Source organism: Tamandua tetradactyla, chromosome 7 (assembly GCF_023851605.1).
Source record: "Tamandua tetradactyla isolate mTamTet1 chromosome 7, mTamTet1.pri, whole genome shotgun sequence".
Taxonomy (NCBI): Eukaryota; Metazoa; Chordata; class Mammalia; order Pilosa; family Myrmecophagidae; genus Tamandua; species Tamandua tetradactyla.
The window spans coordinates 77418269-77434067 of record NC_135333.1 but is presented as its reverse complement, the minus strand read 5'-3'; the positions used below and the strand labels follow the sequence as shown (position 1 = coordinate 77434067).

General features: G+C 37.3%; 1 long non-coding RNA gene across 1 annotated transcript in view; it reads right to left on the bottom strand.

The window, feature by feature from the left end:
- LOC143691551 (uncharacterized) overlaps window positions 1-15799 on the bottom strand; it is a 110207-nt gene that overhangs the window by 87801 nt on the left and 6607 nt on the right. The window lies entirely within an intron of this gene.

Here is a 15799-nt window from a genome sequence, read left to right as displayed (position 1 = left end):
GGTCTGTTGCTCAGACACCTGCACACTTCCATGCATCTTTCTCTGAATATATTCTAGTTAATCTGTATCTGTCCTAAAGAACCCAGTGTGAAACACAATGCTCTGCATTGTCTAATAGTCTCAGAATGCAATTAATCATGGCTGCTAATGACCCAAACCTTGTTTCATCCATGAAAGTCTAGGCCTGCATTTGTTTTTCTCATGGCTGATTCTTACTACTGGCTTCTTCAAGCTTTTAGCCTGTTCAAACTATCAGACCTTTTTGTAAAAACTTTTTATTGAGTGACATATATAAAACTCAAATTTTCCAATTTTAACCACTTTGGAGTGTACAATTCAGAGGTATTAACTACATTCATAATACTGTGTTACTATCACCGATAACCGTTACCAAAACTTTTTCATCTTCTCAAACAGAAATGCTGCACCCATGTGGTAGACTGAATTATGTACACAAGAAATAACATGTTCTTAATCTTAACGCACATTCCTAAGGGTATGAATGGTTCAGCATTGTAAATAGGACCTACTTTTTATAAATTAAGGTGTGACCCAGCTGACTGAAGGTGGGTCTTTGTCGGGACCTTATAAAGATGACCCAGAAGCCACAGGAGCTAGAAAGGAGAGGGCCTGGCCATATGGCATTACATGGATATGTAAGCCAAGGAACCCCAAGGAGTGCTGCAATGCAGCACCAGAATACTGCTGACCTTGGGAAGGAGCAAGCCCTCTACCTTTCAAAACTGTGAGACAATAACTTCCTGCTGTTAAACCAAAACCAGTCTGTAGCATTTGTGATAGCATCTCAGGCAAACTAAGGCAACCCATTAAGCAATAATGCCCCATTCCCCTCCCCAATTGCCAGCCCCTGGTAACCTGTAACTGCTTTCAGTCTCTATGAACTTGCTTATTCTGGTATTTAATACAAGTAAAATCATACGTTATTTCTCCTTTTGAGTTTCAGTTTGGCTTATTTTGCTCAACATGTTGTCTTCAAGGTTCATGTTTTAATCTATATCAGAACTCCATTCCTTTTTATGGTTAAATAACACTCTATTGTATGTATATCTCATGTTTTGTTTATCCATTCTCCTTTTAGTTATTATGAATAACACCAACACTTGTGTTGTTTTTCAAATAACAGGCATTTTAGTGGGTGTGAAGTGGTATCTCATTGTAGGTTTGATTTGCATTTCCACAATGAGCATCTTAGCATGATGCTCTTCTTTGGGGAAATGTCCATTCAAGTCCTTTGCCCATTTTTGTTGTTGTTGTATTACAGACCTTAGTTTGCATTATTGTATATTTTTCCATATATCATCCCATTTTAATACCTTGCAATAGTGACATACATTTGTTCTTGTTCATGCAAAAACCTTTTATACTTGTACAACTACCCACCATCATTGTTCACCCTAGGTTTCACTAAATTATACAGTCCCAGTTTCTATCCTCTATCCCTCTGGTGCTATACATGTCTCTAATCTTGCTCTTTCAACCAAAGCTCATATTCAGCTTTGTTCATTATACTTACAATATTGTGCTACCATCACACAGTATTGTCTAACTACTTCTGAATCTTTACAATCAATCTTGTTAAATGTTCTGTGCTCCTTAAGCATCAAACCTTTGCCCATTTTTAAAAACATTTTTGTTGTTGTTTTGTTGTTGAAGTTGTACAGTTCTTAAAATAATTTGGACATTAATTACAGATAATTAATTACAGATAATAATCTGTATCAAATATATGGTTAGCAGTTATTTCTCCCATTCTGTAGGCTGTCTTTCCACTTTCTTGTTAATGTCCTTTGATGTACAAAAATAAATTTGGGGAGTGCAAGGGTAGTTCAGTGGTAAAATTCTCACTTGACATAAGGGAGACCTGGGTATGATTCCTGGCTCATACACTTCCCAAAAAACAAGAAAACAAACAAAAATTCAACAAATGGTGCTGCAAGAACAGGATATTCACATGGAAAAATAGTGAAATGTGATCCCCCCATATAGCATACAAAAAAATTTTTTTTAATTTTGACTGAAGTTTATTATATCTATTTTTTCTATTGTTGCTCAGAGGGTTTTTGGTATCATATCTAAGAAATCACTGCCAACTCCGAGGTCATGAAAGTTTTGCCCTATGTTTTCTTCTAAGAGTTTTATTGTTTTAGCTCATATGTGTAGGTCTTTTAACCATTTTGAGTTAATTTTTGTATATGGAGTCAGGTAGGAATCCAACTTTCTTATTTTGCATGTGGACAACTAGTGTTCCCGAACCATTTGTTGAAGAAAACATTCTTTCCCCATTTAATGTAGTTAGGACCCATTACAAAAGTCAGTTAGTCATGGATATATAGGTGCTTTTCTAGACTCTCAATTCTAGTCCACTAGTCTATTTGTCCATCTTTATGCTAACACCACATTGTTTTGATTACTATGACTTTGTAGTAAGTTTTGAAATTTGAAAGTGTGATGAGATCTTCAACTATGTTGTTCTTTTCCAACACTGATTTTTCTATTAAAGGCCCCTTGAAATTCCATATGAATTTAAGGATCAGTTCTTCCATTTCCACAAAAGTATTTCTGGAATCTGGATATGGATTGTGTTGAATCTGCAGATGCTTTAGGTAGCATTAACATCTTAACAATATTAAAGAGAAGGCAGTAGCAGAGAGGGAAAAGGTGCTCATGATTAAAATTCACATCAAAGCTGGTTATATTACTGCTGTTGCATAGGCATCACACATTAGTCTACTCTACTATATTGGAGAACCCAACCCAGACTTAGGAAACCTGTAATCTCAGTGTATGTGCTGTCTGTGGCAGTCATTTGGCCCTGCCTGCTTTGTTTACTTATTCAAAATACGAGTGGCCAGATGCAACAAAATTATCAGCTAATGTACAATCCAGTATAAACCCGAGTGACTAGGCAAAGAGGACAGAAGGCAGAGGAATGTTCACTCAAAACCTACAATAAATCTGCTGAAGTCTGCTAGATGAAGGGCTATTTAGAGGATTTCACATATCAGGCCTCCTCCTCACCCCAGAGTTTTGAGTCCACATAAGGTAGGTACAAATATGTGCTTCAGCATAAAAGGCCCTGAGGCCAAGTCAGTCTGAAATAAAACTATGACAAAGAAGGAAAACCTTGTCTTAAGCATCCACATGCTTCCTTTCCAGTTTCCCTTTCTCTTACTGGCCACACACACATAAAAGTCTTTCCAGGGTTATGTCTTCATTTTAACAACGGATTGTGAAGATGACCACGTCGACCCAAAGAAAACAATCTAAAATAGTGACTTTAAAGGCCATTATTTTAAGCTCCTGAGCAAGATGTTTTGGAGCATGGCTCCCTGAGTCTCTCTCAAATTATATAAAGCAGGAACTAGTCTACCGGCTTGTAAGGGGGCTTTTCTTTGCCAGCTGTGTCTCTTATCAAGTTTTTCAAGCTGTGAACCAAGTGAAAGGGGAAAAGAGACCCAGGCCTGACCTGGTCTCTAAGGGATTCCCTAAGTGACAAGGAGCCTGAAGCTCACCTGGACCCCTAGGGAATTACTAGTCAGAAACCCTTGCATGCGCCCACTATTTTTAAGAAGTCAGGACTGGTTTGCAGGAACCTAACCACTAGAATGTCAGCTGTAGCTACAGACCTAGAATAAAGATTACGTGTGTGTGTGTGTGTGTGTGTGTGTGTGTGTGTGTGTGTGTACATAGGTGTTTGATGCAAAAAGGAGAAGAAATCTCAGTGCAGTGTAAATCCCTCCTCTGACCCAATTCAATCCAACCCCAATACAAGATTTTCACATAAGCTCTGCCCTTATTTCTGCCCTGGATGTATGTAATTTTCTATTTTTTATAAATATATTTATTTTTAATGCTTTCATATACATACATCATCTCTACTGGTTCCAACAGGACCTCTGGGCAGCAGACAAAGCAGTTACTATTATCCATAGTTAACAGATATGAAAACTAAAAGTCAACTAGGTTAAAAATCACAAATAAGATAAAAATGAAACCAGTATTAAAATTTAATTTTCAGCCCTTGAATATTCCCTTATGCTCTGCAGGTAAGAAGCTTAGAGAATCTTTTTGCAAAAAGCAGGCTAGGGTTAGATAGGGGTGTGTGAAAAGACAGTAGACTTTGAACAGTATAGAAAAGGTAAGAATCAACCCTAATGCTAGAAAAATTATTGAAAATAAAACCCCTCATGCTTCAGTTTCTGAAAAGACTTCTTTGGGGATCTGGAGATCACAAATTCACACTTGAAATCAGTCAAAAAAGCATTTTTCAGTAATAGGGAGACTTAGGACTAGAATAAACTGGATCCCTTGGACAAAATCAAATAATTGAATTTTAATTTCGCAACAGGGAAAAATAAACCTGTGCTTCAAAAATATTTACAGTGTTTTTTTTTCCTTTGCACTCAGTGACCTGTCAGATGAAAAGAAGGTTCTGAGCCAAACCAAAATGTGCCCACAGTTTTCCACAAGCCGAACTGAGTTTGTAGAAGTTGCAGTTAGAAAGCTTCAAAGTCATGATTTAAGTCTAGTGTACACATAGCTTACAATTTTAAACAGTAGGATGATTTATTTCCTTCATATTAAAATCAAACAAATATTACTCTTAGGGGCTAAATAAGATCTTGACAAGATAAACTAGACATCTAAATATTCAAGCTCTAGAATTGGCCCTGCATATTCTACAAAGTTTGTTTGGCATCCCTGTTCATAAGCCTCTGGATTTCCAAGCTTTTTCATGAGAGGCCACCCCGAGGTGTTGTTAATTTACCTACCAAAGAACCTTTCCTGGATCTGCTAGTCCTGGAACACATAAATGTGGGCTTTCAGAGGGAATTGACAAAATACCTTCTTTCTTGCCTTAACTGTAAAATGAAAGACAAGTCAGAAGATGGTTATCTGCACTAAAATGAAGGGCCGGGGTGTCTCCCATATGGTGGCGGCACATGAAAATCTCTGATTTGCTTCCGCAGTGCATCATTGGACAATGTTTTACTGAGCATGTGAGTCTTTGGCAGGAGTGAGATGGAACACTTATTTCTTACTTACAGGACATGAAATATAAATCATGTTCACTCCCACCTTCACTTTTCTAAGCTTAACTGGAGCTTATTTTTCAGTCTCTCTCTCTGTGTCTTCAACCTTGTATCTCAGTCACTACAATGAAATAGGGCCAAAATTAGGAGAGGAGACCTCTTCATCTCTTTGATCTCTCTCTATGCCATCATCTCATGTAATCCACCCAACCCCTTTAGAAAACTCAGGTGCACGTAATGCTTAAAACAGAATGGCTGCCTATATCCTCTCACTTCATGGCTCCCCTTTACAGCCCTTGTCTAAAGGAGAATGGGTCACTGTGTCTAAAGAATGACCAGGAAAAGGAAAGGGCCGTTAAGCCATATGATCAATGCCAAAGAAATGAGTACTGTTTGATTTGGAGCAGAGAAGATAGATATAACATCTATTGGACAAACAGGCAAAGATTTTGCATGTGAAAAGAAAATAGACATGTTCTCCTAAGCGTAAAATTACGAACAAAGGGTAAAAAGGACAGGGAGAAAATTTTTGATTCAATAGTGCAAAATCTAACAGAAAAACTCAAATTTGAAAAGGGCTACTGGAGTAAGCTTCTTACCACAGCATATGTTTAAACATGGAGATAACACCTTTGACAGGGACAAAGAAAAGGACATACCTGGATTGTTAGGCTTAATGAACATTAAAACCTTAGAATTCTATGAGTCTATGACTCTAAGGAGAGAATACATGGAGCTGGTACTTCTCTCCATGAAATCAGCTATCAGCCACTTTCCATTCAAAACAGGGAGAAGCTTAAACAGTATGTTAGGAAGCAAAAAACAAACAAAAAAATAGGCTTAAGAAAGTGAAGTTCTCCAAGACAGACCAAGACAGGTTACAAGAATGAGCATGTAACCGTAGACAAATAGAAAAAGGATTACAATTGAGCTATTAGATGGGTAAATAGCACAAAAATAAAATTAAGTGAGGAGCAATTATCTAGTGTTTTAGGCCCAATCTTGACTTTTCCTTTATATAAACAGATGACATATATTTGAGGTGATTCTATTTAGAATGTAGTTTTTATCTTTTGGAAAACTTGTTTAATTCTTTAGGTCTCATTGTAACCTTAGACTCAGACTGTGAATTAAATGTAATCAAAAGCAAATGAGTAATCAATAATTTGACAAGGAGGAAGGAAAGATAGGATTTCTATTACATTCAAAGTAGCTCTGTGTCTCATAATCTTAGGTGTGATTAAACTAATGCAAATATTTATTACATATTTTATTTTGCTATTGTCCATATGGCATAGTGAAAAGGAAACTGGGCTGAAAGACAGTAAAGAGTTCATTCCCTGGTCTAACACATGGTGGTCATGGGTTATTTATCAAAGTCACATAGATCATTTGGCCCTAAATGACCTCAGCTAGAAAATAGGACTAATAATATCTGTTCTATCTACTTTATGGGTTATTGTGAGGGTTAAATTGGATAACGAGAATTGTTAATTGCTAAGTATATATTGAGTATATAAGGGAGGAAATAGGCATGAGAGGAGTTCTTGACCCATGTTAAATATTTTTACCTATACTGTTACATGCTTCTAGATGTAGGATTTATAAAAATATATAGCCTGTAACCATTTTTTAGCAGACTAAAGTTCACTTAATTTTTTTTAACTCCCAACACCAACCTTTAAAATAGGAGCTTCCTATATGCAATATAGAAATGTGAAAATATACTATTTTATGTATGTTTTCTACAAATCTAGTAATCTTAACCTAAATCTGAGAATGCAATGGACCAGATCAAGATAAAATCCCAAAAGTAGTTTTGTTTTCCTTCAATGTCTCTCATTTTCCTTTTCTTTGCCCTCCCTTCCACCACTACCACTTGCTACTAGTTTAAAAAGTAACCCTGTGCCAGTCCCTCCAACCAATTCCCTAATTTAAAAGTCTTCACTTGAGAAATACTCTGTAATCAGTCCTGCGAAACCTAAATATCCATGTATCACCTTTTCCATAGATAACTGCCTTTTAAGATTCATCCCTAGCTGTAGACTGTAAGCGTAGCCCCTTTAAGGAAGGTCAGGTATGAGTGGACAAGTGGAGGAGGTCATGTGCACAGTTGCCACCATTGCTGGCCCTGCTGGCTCAGGAACCATTCAATTCAAATCACCGGTAGAGCACAGTAAGCTGTTCTGCTGAGCCTATGCATGGACAATACTGAAGCTGGATTTGTGGTGCAAGTAGCTGTTTTCCCGACCATTAGTCACAAAATGTCAATGTTTATATAACTACAGTCAAAACCCAAAAGCACCAGCTTGACCAAAACTTTCCTTCTCAATATTACAGTACAGTTCTGCTTTTGTATACAACTTACATGAATGTAGAACTGTGTGGTTATATTAAGTTGGCTAGAAAATTGTGTTTTCCTTGACAGTAATTAGGGTTTTATCCAAAGCTCTTCCAGCTTGAAACAACATTTAAGAGTAAATTTTAAATCCTAATATATATTTATATTTACTGTTAATGAAGTAATGAGACTGTACATCAAGCCCAGAAATCCCACGTTACATTTCAGTTAAAATATCATTCCTCCTGCTGTTTGCATTTGAACAGCATATCTTGCAATTAACATTTTTACAATTAAAATACCTTGAATTCACAAAGCATCTATTTGCAAAGTGTACAGAACATCTTACAGATATTTTCTTCTATAAGAAAAAATTTTCATTACAACATTCGTGAATGCTTAAAAAAGTAAAGGAAACATGCTTAATAAGAAAATATTGAACAACTGCAACCTTTAGGAATTTGAGAATTTAAAATTGCAAAAACCCATAAAGACCCCTCATCTGGTACTTAAATCTCTTAGCCCTATAACTGTCCAAGGTCTTTGCTGAGCAGTCATCTAACTGATTGAACACAAATGAAAATATAGATACATGAAAAATGAGGCCCATTCATTAAGAAATTGTTAAAATAGAAGGTTGTATCTAGTTGGATCAAATGATTAGCCTATGATGCTAAGAACAATAAAGATATTAATTTGGGTCAGACTAACTTCCTCCTGACAATAATAATCATAGTAATACAGCAATGATAATGATTGTCGTTTATTGAGCGGTCCCTATTTGCAATTATATAATGTAATTGCATTTATTCCCCATATGCAATAGACACTGTTGCAGATACACTTCAAGCTTTGTTCGCATTTAATCCTAATAATGACTATTTAAGGTAGATAATATAAGCTCCATTTTCCGAATCAGAAAGCTTGGGTAACATGCTCAAAGTCATCAGACTAGAATAAGAAAATTCGAGATTAAAGCCCAGAACTGCCTGTCTCAATTATTGTGCCTTTGATTATGCACCAACTTGAAAGAGATGTTGCCATGGGGAAGTTAATCATCAGGACTATAGGGCTGCCAAGTGATGCTAGAACTGTGTCTAGAATTCACCTAGACGAGGGCAAAGAATCACAAACCCTGCATGTCAGAGTCTGTGAACTTACTCACCCTGTCAAGTTCAGGGAAGTAAGCTGAGTCAGAAAAGAGATGCAAGTACTACGGTGTTTTGTGTATAGCAATCAAGCATAGATACCTATCATAACTTGCCAAACCCCAACCAAAACCATTCCAGCCAATCCTAAAGAACACCCAGGGCAGTATATAAGATTTCACAAGGGTTCCATGGACTGAGGTAACTTTCCAGAAACCTATTACCTCCAGATGAGTCTCTGGACCACATAAATCCTGAAATGCAGAATCCCCAGGCTCTCCAGAACATGAGCTAATTCCATCTACCTACCCCGTATTACTGACAGCCCCTCCAACATTAAAAAGTTAGAATGGCCATAGGCCAAATACCCCTAAAGAGTGGGATAAAAAGGCCAATGGTGATGGTGGAGTTATACAGAGAAGGTAGGGTTTAACAAACGAATATAATTGCTGAATCATTAAATTGATATTTCTTTTAGTCTCCAGTATCTTAGAGCAGCTAGAAGTAAAAACCTAAAATTGTTGGATTGTAACCCATACCAGATTCTGAAATCTACTCCACAATTAACTGGCACAATGTGCTTTGAAATTTATTGCTTTTTTGTATATATGTTACTTTTCACAAAAAAAGAAAAAAAATCAATTGTGATGATAAATGCACAGCTATATGATGATACTGTGAACCATTGATTGTACACTTTGGATGCTTACATGGTATGTGAATGTTAATATATATCAGTAAAAATAAATAATTTAAAAAGTCAAGAGCTTTCACATCACTTTCAATAATTAAGAATTTACAGATGCAGAAATATTTTTAAACTACTAATGAAACATAAAATATCTGGAAATAATCTTAGCAATTATTGTGGAAGAATTTTATGAACAAAATGAGATTTACCTCTAGATAAATCTACCATCTGAATAAACTGAGTTTATAAAAGATGTTTCTAGTGTAAAATTTTATTCACATTTTAATAAAAATCCTAATTAGATTTTACGAACCCAACGAAATTATTTTAAAATCAACTACAAGGAAAAACAAATAGGTAAGCATTGGGATATTTCAAATGTAAACAAACAAGATGAAGTGATCCACTATATATTACAAAGTACCGTGGCATTATTATTAAAGCAATGTTATATAGTTTAATTTATTTTAAAATTCACATATGAGAAAATTCATTACTTGTGTTATACTGTCCTGTGTGAGTTTTACCAAATGTAGAATCATGTAAGTACAAGGAAAAAAGATACAGGACACTTCCATTATCCCAAATCTCCCTCAGGCTCTTCTTTGTGATCAAATCATCTTTCCAAACTTAACTCCTGGCAACCCTTATTCTATTCTCCCTTTCTGTAATTGTGCTTTTCCAGGCTGTCATGTAGATGAAATCGTACAGTATGAAGCCTTTTAGTCTGGCTTCTTTCATAAGAAATATGAGATTCACTCATGGTTTGGAGTCTCTTTATTAATAAATCCCTAAGTGTAACTACTAGGAATTAAATATCCCATAAAATAAAAGGGCTTATAATACTTCACAAAAATTACTGAGAGGACAAAGTAAGAATACACTAGAAAATGCTTAGCATAGTATTGGCAGACATAGGTTCATTCACACATTCAAGAATGAAAATTTATCGAGAAGCTCACACAAGCATAGGTGTTATGAGAATAGAGAAAAGAACATGGTTATGCCCTTGTGAAGTTTACATTCCGATTTGAATCAGGCTCATAATGTCCTTTTCTTGAGATGATAACCCAACAAACCTTGGCTTTCAAGGAGAAACAAGTGGGTAGGCCAGGCTAAAAACTGTAAAGTAAAAAAAAGTGAGAAAAAAAGTTTGTTCATCACTGTTCATGACAGAGAAGGGTCAATACAGAGTCATTCTAGCCATCAAAACACCAAACATACAATTACCAGTGGTGACGATGTGTAGAATCACATTTGCAAATGGAAATCTTTTAAAGCATTTAAGAACAACAATGACAACAATTGAATCCATTGAGCTGATAAAACCAAGTCAGCAAATCTTTAAAACATTATCCATTCCCTCCAGAGCATATACATTAAAATAAAGATATAGTTGACTCCAATTCAATTAACTGCCAAATGCACGGGAAAGTTAATGACCTCTTGGGTTCACTTCATAAGTTCAAAAAGCTCATCTAAAACAAAAATTCCTCTCACTACTCAACCTTCTAAAACCCAATTTTATCAACAAAATGATGTCAAATTCGAGAACAAATTCTTCATATCAAAACAATGGAATTAGAATTATTATATTGAAGTATCCATAATGATATCTCAAAAATGAATAAGTAAAAGCAATAGAACTGGAGGAAAAGTATAACAAATTTTAAGAGCCTTGAAAAGTTTCAGGAATACCAGAGAGTAGTAAATATGTTGGACAAAAAGCCAGAGAAAATGGGAGCCATGAAATATGCAGGATGTTAAGTAACTTTGATGCTAGAGAGATGCAAAGGCAGAAGAAATGAAAATAAAATAAAATAATTTGTTAAAGTAAAGAATAAGATATTTGAGTACCTTTACCAAATGGTAAAGAAAAAACAAGAGAATTAAGCAAAGCAAACATTATCAGTATGAAGAAATTTTAGCTAATAAATACCATGAACTAAGTTCTAATAAAGTGGGTTTCAAGGAGTTCAAAGAGAAATTGGACACAGCTACAGATAATTATGCTTAAAATGAGTTGTCTTAAGAGCTTTGGGACATGTTATATTCAGATTTTAGGTAAGCATCTTACAAACTACGATGTCCTTAACCTATTAATCATAGTTTTTTCTTTAAAGATCCTTGTCTAATAGCTCCCATATCCGACTCATCTCTCAGTCTAGTTCTATATATTGCTTTATTTCTTGACAATGGATTGTTTTCCTTGCTCTGTGTATGACTGTGTGTGTGTGTGTGTCATAGTGTTTTAATAAATGCTAGACATTATGTAGAACAGAAGTGACTGAGTTAAGTGGTAATCTTCTTGGAAGATATGTGCCTATTCAGGGCATAAATACCACTTAACTCAGTGGTATTAAATCTATTGTCAAGAAATAAAGCAATACATAGCGTTGGGAGTTGAGTCAACCTTATCAGTAGTTGAGGCGAGTTTGGGTTTTGTTATCAATTTAATTATCTTCAGTGCAAAAGACTTCAAACTCCTCCAGCGGTGGGCTGTGGTTACCTTGTGCCTAGTGGAATCTGGGGGGCCAGAGGGTTTTTCTAGTGTTCTTATTCCACATTTAGCTTTTAGCAGGACTTGTAAATCCGTCCTTCAGTGCGTGGGTGTAAACTATCTCCATAACTTGCCCCTTGCAGCAGTCTGCTCGCTTGTCGCTTGCTGCTAGGGCGGTGAGGAGGCAGGGGAAGAGGCTCTTGGCCCCTCAGCACAGCCTCAAACTCAGGAGGAACTCTCATGCCTGGGGCTTGGGGAGGGGTGTTCTCAGCACTCCCTCCCAGTCCTCCTGTCCACCCCAACCCTGGCAGCCAAATGCTGCCTTGTATCTAAGAGGGTCTTGGACAGCAGGAAGGGTAGCAAATCTCTGCTTCATATTAGTGCAGGCTCCTGAGCCACAGAAGATTCCCTCCCCCTCCCCAGGGGACAGATGACTTTTGCCTTATATGGAAAAGAGTCTGAGGGAAGATGGTAAGGTTTTGTAAGCATTTTCATCATCAGAGGAGACTCACTCTGGTTTCTTGTCCTGTCTTCAATATTTCTTGTGAATACACAGTGGAGGCTCCTGGAAAAGGACCTGAGAATGAGAGCCTACTCTACTTGAGTATGCTGTTCCTGAGGATTCTAAACTGTCTCACTATCCCACGCTTAGTCTTTAAGAATTTTATAAATGTTATCTGTGTTCTTTTTATGGTGACTGCCTCTTCCTCCTCTGCTTTGACAGAGATGAAGCAGTTCATTGTCTCATCTCCCCTGAGAGGGGCTTGTTGCTCTTAGGAATTCAGTTCACCAGTTGCCTTACTACCTAGGCCCTGCATTGGATTCCAGAAGATTTATGATTTTGTAGATTATCTGGCTCTTTTTCTCATTTTTAGGTTGGTAGTGACATTCTGTTAAGGATTTCTGCTTCCTAAGTGGAATAATTCAGATAGGGTTGGCAAACTCAAATGTCTAAAAAATGCAGGTGGATTTCATACATTATTAAAGTAGTCAAAGAGCAAAAGATATGAATTATAGCTAAATGGAAAATTCATGACTCGCCTGAGGACATTCAAATAATTTCTAAAATATATTATGCATGCCTAAACCAAAACCATCTTCAGAATCAGTTTGATGAACAACAGATTGCTACATAGCTAAAGAGAACTTAAAAATACATCACTTTCAAACTAAAAGTAAATTCCTATTGTCATGCTCAATAATCTCTACTTGGTCCTGTATTATTTTTAATGTATTAATCAAGATTAAAATACCTTTGAGTGAAGATATAGAAAAAAATAGTAATAAAATATTTTGCATGAAACTAAATCAAGAGTTATTACTAATATACTTCATAGCAGACCAGAATTCTGAATGTCTTTAACAGTTAAAATAAAGAAGCTAAATGTGCATTAATATAAGGTTCTAAAATTAGGTTTTGCAACTCCATTTCAAATTCTGTTCTGCATAGGATTGGTGAGACTTGACTTAATAATAGAAGTTCATGCAGAAATGATTTATGATTTCTAATAGCTACAAATCCAGTGAGTCGAAAGAGTAGTATAGCTGCCCCCAAAAGCTACTTCACCTGAGGCTGCACCAGTGGCCAAGTGTTCACAACAAAGGAAGCATTTAGTCCCACTGATTAAACACATATGTAGTGTTCTTTTGCCACATTTCACAAGGGTCACTGATGTACTGGAATTCAGAGAGAGAGGATTGCCAGGATGATAAAGTGTCTGGAAATCACGTTGTCTATGGAAAGTGAGTGAGAATGTTGAGTCTGGAAAATGAAAATTTGGAAGAACAGAACAGTATCTTCAAGTAACAGAAAAAGAAGAGTGGCGAAGGGATCCAGCCACCACAGATTAGGGATTATTAAACCAACAGGAAATGAATTAGGATTAGATGAAACTGAGGTCATAATATATGCGTTATATGTTACTACATTTAGGGTAAGCTGGACTGAAACATTTCCCACTCTGGTCAGTGAAAAAGAAAGAAGTGATTAGAGAAATGTGATTGATGTTTGTACTACTCATTGTTAGCTAATGTTAGAAGATTCTAACATGTTTCAGAGCAACAGGAGGGCAAAATCTCTGTTCATATAATGCCATGATTATGAATTTTTTGGAATAAGTCCAGTATTACATTAATGGGGGGAATATTAATTTCTCAAGGAGAAGATGAGAATTCTTGAAAGAAGATTGACCTTTGAATTGACAAAATGGATTTGACTGCCGACACTCATGGAACCTAGGAGAAAAACAACTGTAGCATGGATTTAGAGCCCCTCATTATTTTTCATCCCCACCCCATCCATGAAAAGAGAGCTCACCCTTCCCCCTCCCCAGCAACAGGAACAGACAGTGGAACCAGACTGCGCCTCTCCTCACAGAGAAGCAATACCTAGCTGGTGGAGAATGGCTAACAATTTTTAGTAGAGGATGGAAGCTGCAAAATTTCTGAGACCCTGCCAGGACTGAAGGTACTGCAACAGTTGTATTCCCAAGAAGTTTTTGTGATCCCAGAGAAGTAAGGGTGGTGTTAGAGACACTGTCTTCAGAAGGAGGGTGGATTAAAAGAAAGCTTCAAGAGGCAGGTTTATGAGCCTCGCAAAACATTTACTCATCCTAACCCATCAGGAGAAAAGAAAAAGATTCATCTTCCTTGGATTACAAACCTGAGTAAAAGAAGGGTCTGACTACCCCAGAACAGATATAAACCCTGTAAAAAGGCCTACAGTTCATTGTGCCTTGAAGAACACAATAAAAATGTGTAAAGAAAGGATTATTGGATATAAAGCCAGTATAGCAAAACAGAGTATCATAATTTCAAAGGAATGCGGGTGCTACCGTAAGTGCAGTACTGAATGTACAAGCACTAATCCAGGGACACAGAGAAATGCTGCTGTTGGTTGGAAACCACAGTCTATTTAGCAAGCTCAGTGCATATGAAAAACAACCAGGGCTTCCCTCTAAAACAAAGAAATGCCAAAGTGGGGAAAGTGCAGAAACACAGTGTAATAAAAAAAATGCTACCCTATGAGGCATACTTGACAAAAAAAAAACGATATAACCGTACATACAAACAAGCTCCCATCTCCTTGCATATCCATGTATACTTTTTAAACCCCCAAAACAGAAATTTAAGAAACTTCAATAGAACAAAACTCAACAGGGATGCTCATGTAATGGCTGCTTCTTTCCTTACTCCAGCTTCCCTGCTTCTGTCATCCTCAGCTTCCCACGTTCCATATAGAAGAGCTCAGCCCTGCTCTGCTCCCAGTCTCCCACATATGCAGCCTCACATAGGTCCCTGAGAAGGCCCATGGCTCAGTGTCCTAGTGTTTGCTGCTGGGTGCTCTTAGTTGAGTAGCAGCTCTCTCCCTCCATCAATTTTGCCCCCAGCCATGGTGCTAGGTCTCAGTTCTAAAGCCCAACTAATCTGATATGTTGTTGTTTTTATGTTCCCTCTAGGATATGGAACTTTTTGCCCAATCTCCTCCTGGCTGCTAGGTCTCTGTTACCTGTGGGACAGCCTTCAAAAAGAGGGCTGGGAAGGCAGTGCAATGGTGGCTCAGCGGCAGAATTCTCACCTGCCATGCTAGAGACCTGGGTTCGATTTCGGGAGCCTGCCCATGAGAAAAAAAAAAAGAGCCATACTGATCGGTGATTGCTGAATCCCCACATCTCACACAGAGCTCATGCTCACCAAATATGTTATAAAAACCTGAATGGACAGTGGTTGCTCCTTAACCTGGTATTCTCCAATAAGCTCCAGTTAAGTGTTGAGATAGTCGCAGAGTTATGTTGGCTCTCCAGTTACCCGCTGTGTTCCTGGGGCTAAGGACAGACCCAGCCACAGTCCTTGGGCCCATGCCTTGGACCTATGCCTATGAGACAGGGCTGCAGAACTTCTTGAAGCCACAAGAAATTCTGTCCTACCTGTCCCAGGCCCAGGCCCTTTCTGCCTCCTCATTCTGCTCTAAGTTTCCTAGCCACCAAGTCCCCCTCCCTGCACTGCTTCCATCCTTAAAGATAATAATGCCCCAATCAGAGCACATATATGTATCGGCAGAGAAAA